Source organism: Columba livia, chromosome 11 (genome assembly GCF_036013475.1).
Source record: "Columba livia isolate bColLiv1 breed racing homer chromosome 11, bColLiv1.pat.W.v2, whole genome shotgun sequence".
Lineage (NCBI taxonomy): Eukaryota > Metazoa > Chordata > Aves > Columbiformes > Columbidae > Columba > Columba livia.
In genome coordinates, this window is record NC_088612.1 from 16,039,184 (window position 1) to 16,057,516 (window position 18,333).

General features: G+C 38.0%; 1 protein-coding gene across 1 annotated transcript in view; it reads left to right on the forward strand.

The window, feature by feature from the left end:
• Positions 1-18,333, forward strand: part of KLF13 (KLF transcription factor 13) — a 34,748-nt gene that overhangs the window by 10,635 nt on the left and 5,780 nt on the right. The gene's annotated exons all lie outside the window — the stretch shown is intronic.

Below are 18,333 nucleotides of genomic sequence, written 5' to 3' on the forward strand. Positions count from 1 at the left end.
GTTTTGCGCCTTTCTGTCTGCTTTGGTCCTGCAGCCAGCTAGAGGATCCCTGGACAGCAAATACACAAGCGGAATGGGTGTGCTGGTTATGTAGCCTGCACTGCCTTCAGCAGCTTTTAAACCTGGTCAAGGAGAGAGGCGGAAATGCTAACCACTTAGTTCCAGCGTAAGATCAGCTGAGGTGCAACAGCCCAAAAGGATGTATTGAGCTTTTAAAACTAAACAGCTGTCAGTATTTCTACCAGAAGAACTTACAGTGGAGCCGGGTGAGAAGGGTTAGAACATGATAGCCTAGTCCATCTTCAGATGTTTCCTGTGAAATTTTGCTGAAATAATGAGCTGTTTGTTAATAGATCAAGGAAATATTTGGTTTGCATTTTGAGGGTAAATAAATGAAATTACATTAATGCAAATTTGCATACTAGACCGGGCTTTATAGATCCTTGCAACACATCACAGTGCATATGAACTTTTTGCTTTCTTAATCTGGTAGTTTAGGATCCTGCTATAACAAATATGAACAGGGATGCAGCTAAAATCTCACTGAACCACAGACATATTCTTGTTATATATTGTGGGGACTTACTGAATTTAAATTTGCAATTTATTTTAAATGCCAGCAGAAAGACTGCAGACTAGCATTAATACATCATTGCCTTCACAGTTTTTGATTGTTCTGGCAACTGATATATTTTCCAAAATCAGTGTGAAGTGTATACAGCTTTCTTACGCATCCATGTGAAAGTCTAATAGAGCACTGAGAGCCCCTCTAAGTCAATGGAAATTTCCATTTGGTGTATACACGTCCATACAAGCAGTGCCAATAGAATGTTGGCAGATGGCTAGTCTTATTGTATAATAAATCCAGGGTATATTCGCAAAGAATGTGGCCAAACCAAAACTGAATTTCTTAGATACCCCAAAGGTTTACATCTCCGTCAGGATTCTCATTGATACATTTTCCCCGCTTTGTGCAGAGATGTACAGTATTTGCAGCTTCCATTACTCCATCTTCCATCATTCTTCAAAACAACTGAATTCTTCTAATTAAGATTTTAGATATAGTCTTTCTCAGATTGGCAACAACCAAATTCCAACTGAAATAGAAATATATGAGCAAAATTATGAGCAATCAGAAAAGCAAATGCTTTGGAATTTATAGATGCCCCTATATACTATTATTAGCATAAATACACCTGTAAGAAATGGATTTAAAAGCTCATTTTTTCAACAAATGGCTGAAAAGATGTAAAGTTTGTTCACAGGATAAAGTAGTTCTATACCATGGGTTTCATAGATGCTATGGTGTGGATTTAGTAGAATGAGTTTTACTTCAAGATCTATGATATGAAAGACAAGACTATCTCTAGCTAATCACCTATACCTTGTCTTAAAAAAAAAAAAGAATCTGTCACTGTCCCTAATAAGGAACATTTATTTAGTTATTTATTTAAGCACAGAATTTTGTGTTTCATTTGGAAAGCACTTCCTCTGCCCACCACCTGCACATATAGTAATATGTGTGTTGATAATATACATAAAAATGCTTTTGCACAGAGTTAAAGATCACTTATTGTGAACCCTAATTCTGATTCTGTCCCTCCTTCATGTGCTGATGAGGCTTTGAAGGGGGAATAGGGCTGTAGATTAGACAGGTAGATTAACTCAGCATTGCTCAAATACTGGGACATGCTGCCTGGAGGGAGGATTCTTCCTCTTTTCACTATCTCCAGCTCTTTCCTGCTCTGCAAGAGTAGCTGATACTATTGAAAATACAGGTTTTCAAATGGCAGACAGGTATGATGGCTGCCAGAGCTTGTAGAGGGCCTGAAACAGTACCTTTAAGAGGAAAAATGTCTCAATTCATAACAGCAAGTTTTAACAGATGCTACTGAAGGTGTGTTAGAGGTTTGGCGTCTATCTATGGTATTCAGTCCCACTCCTTTCTGGTCAGTTTCATCTATGATATAGATCCCACATAATCTGCACACTTTCAAGTCCAGAGAACTGAAGAGAATTGTGATATCTGCACCATAAAAATCTGTTTAAAACTGTTAAAGTAAAAGGAAACTGTACACATGTATCACAACTCCTCTGTAATCCTCATAATCATGATTTATGAAAGATCTGTAGAAGCACAGATATACGAGTGGGAGTGTAGCTGAATGTTGCGGGAACACAATGGCACTCACGATTCATTCTACTACAGTTATATTCTATGCCTTTCTTAACACCTCATCTGCAAGTAAGTTCAGGTATCACACAAGACTGGGGTAATTATCCATGCTGAAAGACTCTTTCACCATTTGTCTACATTTTCCTTCCAGCTTAAGTGAGTCTGTGGGACAGTATCATTAATGGCACCATCTCATTGACCAAATCGGACATGATTTAAAGCAGCATCTGCTGGAGTATGTGAAAGCCTAACTTCTGGAGAGATATTTTAATTAACAACTCTTGTGGGTAGCTTTCAGAGGATGACATGGTTGGGCAGGTTACAATATTATCTTTGCTGTGCTCACTGAAGTAAGCAAACATTGTACAAGAGCTGGCACAAATGCTTTACCATGGACCTTGTCCCAGACTTCTACAGCTGGGAGAAGTACAGATGAAATGTGTTTAGGAACATGATTGTCAGACACCTTATACTGTATAAGGTGATAATTTATGAAGCTCTCATTATATAACGCAGAGCCAAAGCTGCAAGGAGAAGCAGGTTTTAAACACTGCTTGTCAAAGTACCAATGTTCAGCACCAGAATCTTCTAAGCCAAGTTTCAGGCAGTCACCAAAGCGGAGGTTTTGTATGTTTGTTTTTAATTGTAATTCTGTTTCTTACCCTAGTTTCAGTATATGGAATTGATGAATGCTTCTGGTAAGCAATGTAGACTAAGCAAACATATTTTCACTCCAAGTGTAAACTCTCTACTGATTCACACCACAGGATCCTAGATGATGAAGGGCTATTAATTTTTAAAGACTTTTTTGCTAACATTGCTTAATGGTGAAAACCATGTAGAACTCACCTGTTTTCTCTGCATTTCTGCATGTGATATTTTTAAGTAGAGTTGCCTCTGGGGAAAACAATATCACTGACCTTACTAAACCAAAATAATTTCTGTAATAATACACTATTTTAAACCTACATCTTTGACTCTATACTTCATTTCCCCTCTAATTTAATAGAATAATAATAAAGATTTGAGTACTTTCCCACCTGTCAGTCTAACACCAAACTTTTCAGTGAAACAATCCTTCCCTTCATTTGTCCTTATGTTGACTGGTGTTCTGATAGACTGTTTAGAGGAACATAATTCAATTTTTATATGCGATAGACTACTCCCTTTTGAATATACAAACCACTATATTATTTTTTGTCACTAAGGCAAAACTTACTAAAATCCAATTTTTGTCACAAAGAATGTAATAGGTTATGAAAAAGGTCTGAGAATGCTATCTGGCTGGTGCTTTGCTTTTGTGATGAGTTCTTGGGAAAACAGCTGTACTTTCTTAGGATGTATCATCAATAGCCTGCTTTGTGCTGCTAAGTCTAGTGCTGTGGGCAAGTTACAGGCTAATTGTTTTGGAAAAGCATATGACACCTGTGCTGAACTTCTGAGCATGTTTGCTTCAAGCTTCTTTCCATGAGCCAACTATGGTTTTGTGTATAGTGTACCCTTGAATGTTTCCAAGTTTCTGGATTACATTTCTGTGTTATACACCATAAACTAGGTATGATGACTGTTGTTTGCAAGAGACTAAGACTCATTTGGTATAAGGTGTGTTTTTCTGGTGTTTACATTAAAATTGTTTCTTAAATGTTTAGACTAATTTCTTGCAGTAAAACAAGGAACTGATATGATTGATACACTTTTTCTCCTTGAATGAGGAAATGAGCTCCACTTACTTGCAAAGAAATCCAAGTTACTATGGAACTATTTTCTTGCCCAAGTAATGGTAAAGAGTCTGTAACATTCTCATGGGTGCTCTGCAAGTTCTTCTGTGGTATTCCCTTTATGCAGAAGTGACTGTGCTAGCACACTTTTCATTTGAGTATGTTCATGGCAGTTTCAAGGACAAATACAATAAGAACAGCAATTAACTCCCATTGCACAACTGTTTTTCACTTGGAAATCAGAGTAACTTTGGTTTTTTTATTATCTAATCAAAAAAAAAAAAGGTCCTAAGTCAAGCTTGTGTTTGACTCTTCTGATTATAAGACACAGTTGCAGCTCCTTCTGTACCTTCTGTACAGAACTCCACTGACTCATCAGTAGTCAGTGAGTAATCAACTCTAATCTGTCCAGCTTCTGTGTTAGTTTCTATGTAGATGTTCCTTGTGTCTAGTTCCTTCTCTCATCTATTAAAGCATGGGAACAGGCCCTAGCCACCTCTCCCAGAATGGTGAATTTATTCTCTTAACAGCATTTACAGCCTTAAGTAATAGAACCAAGGGGTAACTCTGAAAGGTGATTTACAGATGTGCATCTATGAGCATGCAGGCAGCTCTGTGTATACAGCTTTACAGTGCTGAGGTTATGTATCTTCTGCAAAAAATAGTAAACACATACCCATTTGTGTGCAGTATTTGTGTGATGTATCATTTTCCTAAGACTAAGATTTTCTCTTGTCCTGTATTCACAAAGAGTAACAATCTGGAATTTGAGCTGTAAAAACTGTTCTTTTTAAAAAGAAGTAGAAACAGGTTTCAAAGAAATGAGTGACATTCGAGGTCAAAGTACTTTGTGCATCATGTCTTTTGTAGGAATAATAATGTGTCCTGTTTTGCACTGTCAAGCTGCAACAGTAGCAGTCGGATCATCTCAATCCCCCAAAGCTAATTCAGGATACAACACAGCTCATGAAGCTGCAATTCCTGATTGCTTTTATTTAGTCCGTCTGTTGTAACAGAACCTCCTGATTACTGAAGTTTATGAGCCTTGCAGCTCTGCATACTGCAAAGGAAGTCAGGTTCAAATGGTTTTGTAGTTCCCAGATTTAGGACTAAATTGACTGGGAGTCCAAATGGACATAAGAACAGCTGGGAACTTCTATAATATTTTTCAAAGTAAAAATTATGTCCCCTGCATAAGGTTTTAGAGCTAGCCTGCAGACTTACATGGCAGGGATATCTTTTACAATTTTTATTTTAAAATAATGTGCATTTCCTATTATATTTCACAGAACTTTTCCATCACAGGAAGCTTCTGAAAAGTCTTCGGCCACAGTAAAATCCTGTATATTGCTGAGTATTTCATTAACCCCTCTGATTTGGGCATACAAAATGTGGTCAACTAATTTCCTGCATAAGCAAGAAACAGGTGCACCATCTCAAAAAGGCAGAAAGGCCAGCAGGTTTCCTCTCCTCACCCAAAAAAGCAGGCCTATTAGAGCGTAGACCTGCTCACTTCTTAAATGAAGCAGAGCAGAGCATGAATAAATGTGCCTCAGGCATTAGTAATTTATGTTTTGGTCAGTAACAGGGATCTTTCTACTAGAGCGTGTCTACAGCAACTGCATTTTTACATGATAGGTATGACCTGTACAATTCAGAATCTCTGCTAAGGAATCACTCACACAGTAAAACATCAAGAGGCTTTTCAGGTGCTTATAGAGAAAATGGTGACTGCTGGGCAGCCTTTCTAGCATAATTCAAATGTATAAACCACATTCTGTAGTTAGACATTACAGAACAGTCTAGCGTTAAAAACCAGTTAAGGCAAGCAATGAAGACATGAGCATGGCATGCAAGGCAAAACAGAGTTCTAGTTGATAAAGAGGCCATTCTTCTATATAATTTGGTAAAAATCAAAAGAGTAAAGGTGTTCCTTTCAATACTACTTTGAAACAGGAAAGTATTGAAAGTAGTACTTTTCTTTTGAACAAAAGGAATCCAGTTGATTTCTGTATGATGAGATAGTTGCCTCAATAGTAGTGGTGTTTTCAAAGTTATATATACCAAGATGCCCTTGACAAAGCTGTCTTTGAAATATGTCCGTGTTCTATTTAAGATCTTAGCTTTTCAGTTATGTTTCATATTCAGAGTCACACTCAGATGACTGTCTCCTCACTTGTACTCCTCTGCAATCACATAGTTCATTCATTCATTTCCAGCACTCACCATGGCCTCTCTCCTACGCCATGACCCCACACGTCACACACAGCTGGTGAGGCCAGTCTCCCTAGTGATCCTGCAACCTGCTATCCTACAAAATTATTGTAAAACATGGAGAGATAGTGGAAGCTAAGCTGATATAGGGTGTGCTATACTGTGGGTCTCAGTGCTCAGATAAATGGTGCATTAGCAGTGGTGCTCTTCTTTGCAGTCTAATAAAACAGCCTTCTCTCCTGTCACATGATGTACCCCCCTCCATGGGACTTGTTGATGCCTCAAGTCTTGCAGGCTTAGTGAGGAGTTGCTTGGCAAGTCTGTGTAAGGAGGAATGCTAAGGGAATTTCATTGCAACATCTCATTAATAGCCATTTCTTTCTATTTTGTATAGAATATGACCAAGGTGATAACACATGCTCTCAGAAATTATTTGAGACATTGGATAGGAGACTGATTTTTCAGAGAACTGCCTGTTTATCCCTACGGGTTAATTCCAGTGATTAAAACATTAAGACAGCCAAAATTAAAAGACAACCTGATCAGTGATAATTGTTGAAAACTTTCCGCAATTTATTTTCTGCTTATATATGAGAATGAGGCCTAGATGTGTGTGTGCTTACACACATTTGTAGTTTTAAAGCACTAACACATAGAAAAGACGGGAAAACAAGGTGAAACTAGAAAAGGCCAGGTAACTGATACTGTTTTTTTCTTTCCATACAGCTGTGGTTGAAGGAGACTGCTAGATGGGGAGATGCAAAATAAATGGGGAAGGTATTGTCAGAATAGAACATTTGAGACTTCCAAGAGTTGACTGTTCAACTGCAAATATTATCTTTTCTAAAAAGCTGACCTGCTTTAACAGTGAGTGTATTAGAATATCTGTTATCATAGAATCAGATTCCTTTATTAAAAACAAAAACCTGAATCCTGGTTTAAACAGGAAGTGTGGCTTTACAATCTACGCAGAAGATTTTCTGAAGTGTATGCAATGGGTTTATACATACCTTGAATGGTAGCTGCCTGGTGTCAAGCAACAGACTTACTATTTGATTACTAACCCATAAAACTACTTTGCAGAGCTGCCCCTTCCCTGAAGCTGGATGCTCTGTATTGTCATCGGCTGATGATGCTCATAAACTACTTCAGCACCGCCTTGCTCTCTGGCACAACAATCCATTCAGAATGAGAATAAAAGGAAATTCCAACTCCTTCCTCCATACAGTTGCAATAAACTCTCAGTATCAGATTTTTCACTGAGCTTTACAGCTTTAGCTGTACTCATAAATGCTGAAGTCTCATGTTTCATGCATGCTGTGTTACTGTGAGGTTGTTGATTAAACAGTTGAAAAGTTCACGAACATTTCACAGTTACAGGCCAAAGGCAACTTCACTAACTTCTGTTTGCTTGGCTTCTAGCAAAATGAAATCTCATCCTGTCCCCAAATCCTGGTAGATGCTGTGCACATAAAATGTCGTAACTTACCTGCAATGTCTATTCATGCCAAAGTACGTGGACTTCAGCTGGAGGCAGATGACATTGTACATCTTCCAGAATTCAGATAAATGAAATACAGGTTTCAGTTTAGAGGAAAAATCCTGTACTATTTTTATATTACATAGCAGGACAACCCTTTGTTAATTTGATAAGACTTGCCTTTACAGGTGCTTTTCTGGTTTTAGTAGAATAATAAAAAATTTGTTGATATGTCAACAGAGAAAAAACTGATTCATGGGGCTATAAGATTCCTTCTTTGCAGTTATTCACGCAAGTACTGGGTAAAGCTCATGGAGCCAAAGTTTCACAGTTTCATTATTAATTCACTCACAATTCACACCAGATCAATATAATTTGTCATTACCTATTTAATTGCTCTCCCACTTAAAATGTTTAAATTGTTATAGCAGAGATGAGGAACATTACCATGCAATTTTTTATGAAAGCCACCACAAAAATTTTTTTGTGAGAAAGCAGTCTAAACCACTACAGAGGTTGTTTCTGTGTTCATCATACAGACAGGGCTGGTTTGTGATGTTTCAGTTTCATTTCAAACATCATTGCAATACAAGCATATTCGGGTTCAGGCTTTTAGGTTTGAACTAACTTTTACGTTCCTACCACCCACAGTGATCAGAACTCAGATAAATTAAAACTCAAGACCATGTAAGAAAGCTAACCAGAATTTTCCAACAAGGACTAGAAAGCAGAATTTTCAGTAGAGAGAGAGGAGACCCTTGGGTTGGTAGAAGAGCAAGGAATAACCTGTGTCCCACATTGAAGGCTGAGGAAAGATAGGTCATCACATTGATCAAAAAAGGAGCACAGTTGTCTGTGGAGATACGTTCGCAAGGGAATCTCCAAAGCAGCAGTTATAACATTTAGAAGTCACTATGTTGCATTTTTGGTTCCTGACATTCAACCCATGTATACCTACTGGTTAATTCTGCTATGCATGTAATTTTCTGTGTAAAGACCACACGTTTGGGAATGAATGGCTTGACAGGCTGTCAGCTCTGTTGGGATGTAATCCTAGGTTTCAATAAAAGGTAGCACAGATTGAAAGAAGAGAGGGAAGTGTTCTACAGTAAGCATGGCATCTTTTTTTCCACTGTAAGAGTGGGCTGGAGAAAGGCAGGATGCCAAGGAGTGTAATACTGTTTAGAGCTCCCATGGAGCTGCTAACAGATGTCTGATCTGGAGCTGGTCGGAGTCTGCAGAGTGGGCTGGGTAACAGAGTGAGCAAAGTGGCACAGGAAAGATCCAGACAGCAGTTTGTAATGGAAACCTTGTGTTTCTCTTGGTACCTTAACTATACATTCCCTGTAGATGCATTTGGTTCACTTATGCCAGCTCTGGTTAAGATTTTTTTCCCTCCTGGAGGAGGGAGAATCAAGTCTGGGGAGTTTTATTTCTTGGCTTCAATTGCTGTCTGCATAACATTTTCATTAATCACTTTATTTGCTTTAACAGAGGGTGAGTGATGCAGCTGAAATCATCAGCTTATAGCAGACAACAAATGAGCATGCTAGAACAGAAGTAACATGAGACTGCAAATGACTAAACAAGATCTCAGTCCAGCATATATATTCATCAAGGTCTATATTATTATTTTCCTTTTCAAGTTTTAACTGGATGCATTTGTCAAAAACACTGTGTTCGTTATTACGTACATTTGGGGAGCTCTTCTCTAGTCCCTTTTCACTTTAAAAGGTTTGAATTGGCTCATCAACATGACAGAAGAAGAAAAACAAAATCTCATATATCTTCACTGATGTTAGTCTGTTAGTTTTTAAGAGGCCAGACTTCTCTGACCTACCTGATGACACAAGCTTTGTATGCAGGAATGAAGAAAACCCCTTAAACAACAAGTTTTTGGCTCAAGGCAAGAATTCTAGGCTGAAGTTCCTTTGCTGGAGTGATGCAAGAGGTCAGATTTGCTGATTAGCACTTATATTTTTTGGTTTTGCAACCCCAGTATTTTTTTGAGATATATTTATTAAAAAGTATAATTGACAATGGAAAAAGAAAAAATCCTCCATCTTTTAGTTTTGTCATTCAGTAACACCCAGATGTGTTTAGAGGCTCTATTTACAGTGTTTCTTTCATTTATTTACTATTCACAATAGAGGTTTTAATGATCATCTTCCTTTCTTGCATTCATAGATCTGAGTAGAACAAATTAGAGTAATAGTTATAGAAGGGCTACTGTATTAAGCTCCAGAGTCCTCTTCTTTGCAAAGAGTCTGATAATTCAGTGTGGTTTGTAAATGACACAAAGCTAAGACACATATTCCTCTCCCCAGAATTCATCACTTCATCATCTCAATGTAACACATTTAATTATCTTGCATTTAAGTGTGAAGTCAAAGGGTCAGCTATTGATTTCCATTCTTGGAACAAGCCACAGGAGAGACAAAATCAAGTGGAAGTTACTGTTCTTTTAGATAGTGGCATTTCAGCTGTTTTACTGAGAACTAGTCTAGGATTTAATGCCTCAGAGATCAGGAGACCCAGTAAGAGTTTTAGGCTTACTGAACAGAAATTACATACAGCAATTGCAGGTGCCTAACTTTGACAGAAAACCCAACATTTAGTTTGCATTAAAATATAAGCTCTCTGACACTGAGGCTGTTGCCTTTCATTTTTCAAGAGTTAGGTCTGTCATTGGTACTCAGTAAAAGCGCATTGTTTACTCATAGATTCCAGCAGCAAAAGGAAAAATTGCTAGGTTTACATTAGGAGGTGGCAAAGGTCCATGTAAACAAAGGCACTGCACTGAATGGAAGCACGACTGATGGAAGTTATTCCTGCGGGGCCCAGTCTGCACACTCACCTAGACATGGAAGTTGTCCCTGCTAGGTAGGTTAAGTTTCTGACCTCATGGGTATCCTAATGGCTCAGATGTTCCTCTTTTTTAAGATGGGAGGTCTCCATTTTGGTTGTGCGTCAGAACTTTTGGGAAAGAGAGTGAAATGGTGAACGTTAAGCTTTAAAAATAAGAGCAGCATTAGATAACAATAATAAATCCATATAGAACTGTAAGGAGATTTATACCTTAGCTCTGAAATTGCATGCATGGTAAACACCATCTCATGTAATTGTGTAGCATTACCATTTTTCTGGTTGACGGATTCCTACCTTTGTCAGAGATAACTGAACTTTTTATTACTCACAATTTTGGAGACTAAGAGGTATTGCTGTACTGATAGTGCATTTAAACTTTACATGCTGTCAGTGCAGTCACATAGCAAGACTAGAGCAAATAAGACAGAAAAGAGTCACTGCGTATATAGTTTTTGACAAGGCTATCTAGATGATGTAGCACTAACAAAGATACTACCATGGAGTTGTGCATTGTCTTTTCTAGCCATAAAAAGAAAACTTCACTTGCCCTCTGAGACACAGGAAACATCTTCCATGCTTATTATACTATGTGAAGAGAAAACATACATATGCATCTCTTTCTTCCCTGACATGGCTTACCCAAGGTATTAATGAGCAAATTTACATGGGAAAATAATGCTCTTACTGCATTTGTATATGATCAGTAACTCCTGGGAAACACTTTGCTAAAAACATCACAAAAAGTGAAGAAGAAAACACCACACCAAATGTCCAGCTCAGTGAGGCATCCTGGCCTTCAAGTGTCCAACATAAGCACTACATAGGGTCAGGAAATGGAAGATTTGTGTTCTAGCTGTTCACTGATCTAAGCTAGAGAGGATTCTTCCTTCATCTCTCCTGTAAGATCTGTGAAGCCAAGTGGCATTTACAGCAGCTAATCCATACATACTAAACACACAGTATAAAGGTACAAGTGATACTGAGTTCCTAATTTAAACTTAACAGTATTTGTTCCAGGAGAGTTGTCACCGAGACTGCTATGGTGCATAGTTCTAGGAGTGGACAGGGGCATACTTTGCAACCACATGGGCTGACTTCACTGGAAGGCCACAGAATTTCACCTGCAAGCCCTTTCCTCTTGTCTCTTTCACTCTTCTCTGGTTTTCTCCTGTTCCTTTTAACTATGCCACATTTCAGACTAGTGAGAAAAAGATGACTTGGAATGGTGACGTTTGTCTGACACCATACTTCACTGCCATGTATTTCCTCTCTACTTTGCAACTAACCTTATCTACAACCTCAAACACAACACAGCTCTGACTACAGAAAGCAATGCAGTAATTGCTGATAATTAGCATATTCAATGATATCACTTGTACAAAGAAGAGAATCAGGTATAATGCATTACATATTTTCATGGAATTTCAGCAGCATTCATATACAGATATTATTTAGAGCTGTTTTGCTATATGTAGTGTTTTGGATACCAACAATAATATAGTTTATTCTTGTCATGGCTAGAAACAGTTTTGTGATGGGAAGCTAGGGAGGACACGAAGACAAGGATGCCCTGATCTTTCTTCACTGAATGAATTCCCTTCATTTTGCTAGTAGTTGCAGATAGCCTGTGACCCTTGGTTAGAAAAATGATGAGGACTCTCTAAGCCATAGGAGTGGTTTACAAATTACACATATCTCTCGTTCCCTCACTTTCACTTTGTTAGCCTTTAGTTTCAGAGTTGTCTTTCTGCTGGCTTTTCTATTCCACTGGATTCTACTGATGCATGAAACTGAATCATCATATACACACATTCTGACCCAAGTGGTAAGCATATGACCAGGTTAATTAATTATTCAGAAAGTTATAAAAGTGCCTTTGGTTCAATGATTTATTCAGCTAATTCAGTATCTTTGCTAAAGTAGCTTTAAATACTCCTGTTAATTCTAATAGGGAGCAAGTATTTCAAAGATTTGTCTCTATATATCTAGACCCCATCATAAAAGGAAGAAATCTTGAAGGCTAAACTCACCTTAGCGATTTTCTGTCTGTGTTTCAAAAGAAAAAACTCTTTAACATATTTAACACAGACAAATGTAACTATGTTTATATAGTCCCAGTTTTGATGTAGTCTGTATAATTGACTTCAGAGCTTCAGAAGCCCCTGGCCTAGTGCAACAGATCTGCTGTAGTTTCAAAAGAGGAAGGAACATACAGGACAGGGAGGGGTTGTGTAAGGAAAGGAGAAGAGATAAAGTGGGAACTCTCCAGAAACCAGGAAGTAACAAACCGCAGAGGAGAAAGCCTAATATTAGCAATGACAAACATTGTGCATCGTAGTACAAAGATGCAATAAAACAAGTAGCATCAGACTCTTGATTGCCCAGGTCTACAGACACAAATGTGAATTTCAAATGGTGGAATTCCTGAAGGGTTTTTTAAGAAGTTTTATGGTCTTAAATTGATGGGAGAGAATTTCTCAACTTTTTGAGTACTCTCTAGCAGAGAGAGACTACAATGTAAATGTAGCTAGAAAGAAGAAAACCACATAGAGTTCCCATTCTTGTACTTAAGATGCTGTAGGGAATCACCTAAGACTCCTTGGGCCATATTGCAATGCTAGAGAGGCGTATTCTCAGTCACACTCTTAGCATAGATCTGAAATCTATTCCAAGATTTCTCTGTGAAGGGGAGAATAGACTTTCATGGTCCTTACCCTTGTTGGCTGTCTTTGAAAATCCCTGTGGTAAAAATGTGGGGAAATCTGGTGGAAGTTAAAAACACATATGAAATTGTTCCCGTAGAAAACCAGATCTTCAGCTACTCACCTAATAAAAATATCAGGCATTTAATCCTCAAGGACGGAAAGCTACCAAGAAATGTAAGTGGACAATAGTAATAACTTTGCATTTCTTTATTAGCGAGAACTATAGAAACTATATTTTTGGTGAGCAATTGTTCACTGATGGGTAGTCTTTTATGAAAACAGGTATGTATGTCAGTTAAATTCAGCAAACAGCTTAGGCTGACGTCTTTTATTTTAGAAAAGTTGTGATAGTGTGTTTTGTTGATTCATTTCAGATTAACATCACCATTGTGTTGAAAATTGCCCCCAAAGCTAAAGGAAATAAAAAAGTGTGTTACAAAAACCACCCCAAAAGAAGTAAAACATTTTGGTCAACCAAAAACAGAATTACTATGGGCTTCTTGGTTTGTTCAATTCTTCTGCAATTCAAAGTTTTTTTTAATTTTTCAGCTGAGCAGAAAATAAGCTATCCACAGAGCTCTAGCCTTTATTTCACTCTTTCAATCAAAACCTTAGCAAAAGATGTGGCAGTATTTCTTTTTAGTAAATTTATGGCCATTTCATTTTAAAGCCAATTTGCTTGAAGATTTATTTTCCAGATCCTGGAACATAACTTTCAGCTACTTACTGGTTGTTTGTGTGAAGTGGTCTGGAACTAGGCTTTAGCTGGGAGTGGAACACGGAGCTTAATGTACTGAACACACAATGATGCACTTCAGCAGAGAGAAAGTGAGAACTAAACGGAAGTCAAACAGGGGTTAACACAGTAGGCAAAAAATGACTTGGTAAAGATAACAGGTTCAAATTTCAGGTACTTAATTCATTGTGCAAAAATACAGGATAGAAACCATGAGTATTTTAAAAGTGCTAAGCTATAGAAACTCACACAGACAGAGCAGATCAGGCCTGGACATCCCAGTTTGAAAAGGGATTCAGTAAAGCCATGGAATGCATTTTTTAGACAAGAGAAAAAAGAGAAAGATTATGTGATTGAGTGTCCGGGGGTGGTGGGGGGGGGAGAAGACAAAAAAGGCTGGAATTATTCTGTCTTGACAAAAGAGAAGCAAATATTGCTGATAAAATACAGTAAAGTAACTAAAATTATTATAAACTGAGATCTAAGATCTGGCTGACATTACTGAACAAGTTTGAAATAAAAGCCTAGAATATAACTGATTGAACATAATCTGTTAAAAAAAAAATTAAAAATTGTTTCCATTATAGTGAAAGTGAGTGGTAATATTTTTAAGAAGGACCAGATAGCTGCATGGGACATACCAAATCACTTATTTTATTTTTGGGCAGACCTGACTGTGGTTAAGGCTAGAGGAGGAATTTTAACGCTACTTACATTTCTCTGGCATTGTGGCTATTATCATTATAGTAACTGAATGTATGTTCATCATATACTATTTGAGTTGCTATAGTTAGCTGTGGTTATACAGGTAAGTCCCTTGGTGGAACCTGTGCTCCCAGATGGAACAATACAAGCACTTTGAGAGCAAACAGCAACATACATTCACTTAAAAAGTAAACTTGCTGCTTGGAAATTCCCTTTTCAATAAATATTCATATGTGTCTAAATAACTCAATGAAAATGTTAAGGTACAGAAAATAAACCAAGGATTGAAATAATGGATGTTATGGTAGCTGTTGCAGCTCCAGTTCAGTAGTAGTTTCCTGTGCATGCAGTAAACGTAAGATCCAATAATTTATCAATGTAATCACTAGATTTGTTAAGATTAAAATAAAGATGCCCACACTTTGAAATGGGGTTGTACTTGATGTCTGAGTCCCTGCCGCTGGAAATCTGAGAACTCCAGTTCCTAAAAAAAGGCCACATCACAGATAATGGAAATAGCAGGAACAGGCCTGCTTCTGTCAGCAGGTACTAATCCAGCCAAGCTCCTTGTTGCTGTGTGTCCCAGGGGCTTGGAGGAGTCTTGTGTCCCAGTGTCTATAAACGTGCGAACTCTGACCGAAGCTTTTCTTGGATTTGAGCATTCATACCACACTCCCACACTGGGTTTTTGGTGTTTAGCGATTGTCAAATTCAGCCTATGTTTCTTTTCACTGAGAACATTACTAAAACTTCCTTATTTTCCTGGAACTAGTCAAGCTTAATATTACTGAATTCACTGCCTCTGTTAGATATGGTTGAAGGTAGCTGAGACATTCAAAAGCTGTTGGAGAGGCACACAAAAGTGGATGCAAAAAATATGACTGCATTTGGCTTGTTTGGTTATGAAATGTCACTCCCCAAATCATTAATTTAGAACTAACTGGTTTCAATTTATAGGAACTTGGAATTGCAAGCTTTTGGAATTTTTTGATTCCTTTAAAAATACTTGATAAAGAAACCACCATTCCTCTAACATCAAAGTTAAACATTAATCTCTCTCTTGCACTCAAATGGTTGAGGGCTTGTGTTTTCGTTAAACAAAAGCTTCTGTTTATAAACAAGAGAATAGCATAAATTAAAATATTCATAAATACATATAAGTGCTATTGAAGGATGACTTTTTTGGTTTTTTTTTAAATAATAGCCAGTCTCGAGAAACAGTCTGCTTGGCTGAGTGTTTTTTCCCAGGATAGTATTTCCTCTCTTGGAGGAAAGCTGCTTCAGTCACATCTCTATTTAACTGTCTGCCCCTCATCCTCCCCACCCAGCCTGCTGATCTGTGTTTCCAAATATACCCTTAATTATGTATATGAAAAAGTAGAAATATAAAAATAGCACACAGTGGCACGTTCAGGTTTCTTGTCTGTTTTCATAACAACATACAATACTGTTTTGCGAAGCAGCAGAACAGATTAAAGATCACAGAAAATTGTTTCTGGCTTACTGTTCCTGGTTTTGCAGCCACTCGTGGATTTCCCAGGATACAAATTACTGCATAGCCTTGGCATATGCTTGAAAATGTCGTCTGGGGTCAAACCACGACAAGCAGTTGGGTCTGTGCCACTAGAATGAATTCAGGTGTCAACACACCTGCAGATCTCACATACTCAGTGAGCACTGCAAGTTACTTAATGCACTTTTACAGACATGTTTTCTTTGGACTGGGTGGAGTTCAGGAAGAAGCCAAAACTGTTCTTTCTTGTGTAATTTTCAGTCACGATCAGTTGAATTTGATTCTCGAATGTGATGTTTTTCTGTCATCTTGTGTAACTCTAAACACAAGTTATGTGATGTCATGCTCTGGCAGAGGAGCTACAAAGGTTACAGTTTAGTGGGATTTGAAACATGAAAATCCAAACCTATTTGAAATAGTTAAAAAAAAATTACAATATTCCTTACTTTTCAAGGCATATCTTGCCTGCCTCTCTGAAGAGTAAAGAAGCCTGACCTACTTTTTGATTCCTTTATTTTCAAGCATCTTTATCTTTTGGAGCTTTACCTCTCTTTGAGACCTGCTAGTAATGTTCATAATCCACAAAAATACTGCCGCTGCCTAGGCCTTAAGACTCTCAATATAAACACTCACATGCTTGACATGTTCCCTGCAATATCTAAGATATTTGATAACATTTCCACATTAATTTATGGAATCAAATTCTGTAGCCATTGTATAAAGGTAAAATTCTGACTTGAGCATTGCCTAAGTTGGAGTTGAAAGTCTCTATTGTGTTGTGTACAGCAACTTCAATGGTGAAAGCTGTTTGTTGAGTATCACATGTCCATGGGTTATTGCTTATGCAAGAAGGTTGTACTGTGGTTGCATGTTCCCTAATGAGATTAGGCAATCAATTCATATAATCTCTCATTCTGTTGATTGCTTTACTGCTGGTAAAAGGACATCTATGTAACTTACCTGCACAGAAAACCACATCCCTTCTGCTTGAGAGATGAGACTGATGACAGACTGTGAATTTCCATGTGTGGTTTTGGAGCAGCCGCTAGGTCTTGTCTTAATTAATACCCTGCAGCAACTTTGTTCCAGACTGTGTACTGATTTTTTATGAACAATAATGACTCTGATATCTTCACACAAGGCATCCAGCATTTCCTCACAATACAGCTTTTCTTTAAGGAGGTATTGCTAAACCTCAGTAAAGCCGAGAATCACTCTAGAGAACTTAACTATCACTATAGAGTGATGCCAACTGTCAGAGAGTGTGTGCAGGGGAAAACCAATTAGCCAAGAACTTAGAGGCACCTACCAAAAAGGTATCAAATCAAGACTAGTGAGGACTGAGGGGAAAAAAATATTTCCTAGGAAGGAGGAGAACAGGAGACAGTAGAGAAGTAGTGGAAGAAAGGCCACATTTTTTTTGGCTCAGCACCTAAATCATCACCACCATCATCAACAAAACCAAATCAAGCAGGTGAGTAGGAACCTGAATGTTCCAGATCTGATGTGCAGTGAGGAAAGGGGGAAGTTGTGAAACGCCTTCATCACCTGTTAGTGCTGGGTAACACAGATCTTACACAATCCTGCTCTAGAACTTCTCTCATTAGGAACTGGACTGTCATGCCTACTGCTGGCTACCAAATACTAGACATAGAAAACAACAGCTGATGCCATGCTAAGTGATCAGCAGAAAAGGTACCGTTTTTTGAGCTCACTGGTCGTGCCTTAAGCATAACAGGTCAGGAGTTTTACATTAGCTGTTGATAGAAGGCTGCTACCTTTAACGTGGCACATTTACCTAGCTGAAATACAGGACTCCCTGCCTCACTTCTAAATGAGACATAAGGCAGTGAGCAGGAGAAACCACAGTAGCTTGTAACAAATGCAGAAAAGACAGGTATGGCTGTGGAGAATACAAGGTGAGAGCCTCACATCCAGTGCCTCAAAACTGCTGTTTTGCATTTTCACCATAATTTTTTTTAAATAGCTGAAGAGAGAGCCTTCATCACACCTTCTGAACTGCAACACTGAGTCAGACAGACGTAAGGACAGCTTGGAAGAATAAATGAATAGTCTATAGAGCTCAGTACAGATACAGATAGGTCCAAGTCCAGAAGTAAAATCCAGTGAACTATGAGAGATATGAAAAGTTACATCCAGGAGCCCATCATCCCTGAAGATCTAGTTATCAAATAAGGTACCATTAGCATGATTTACG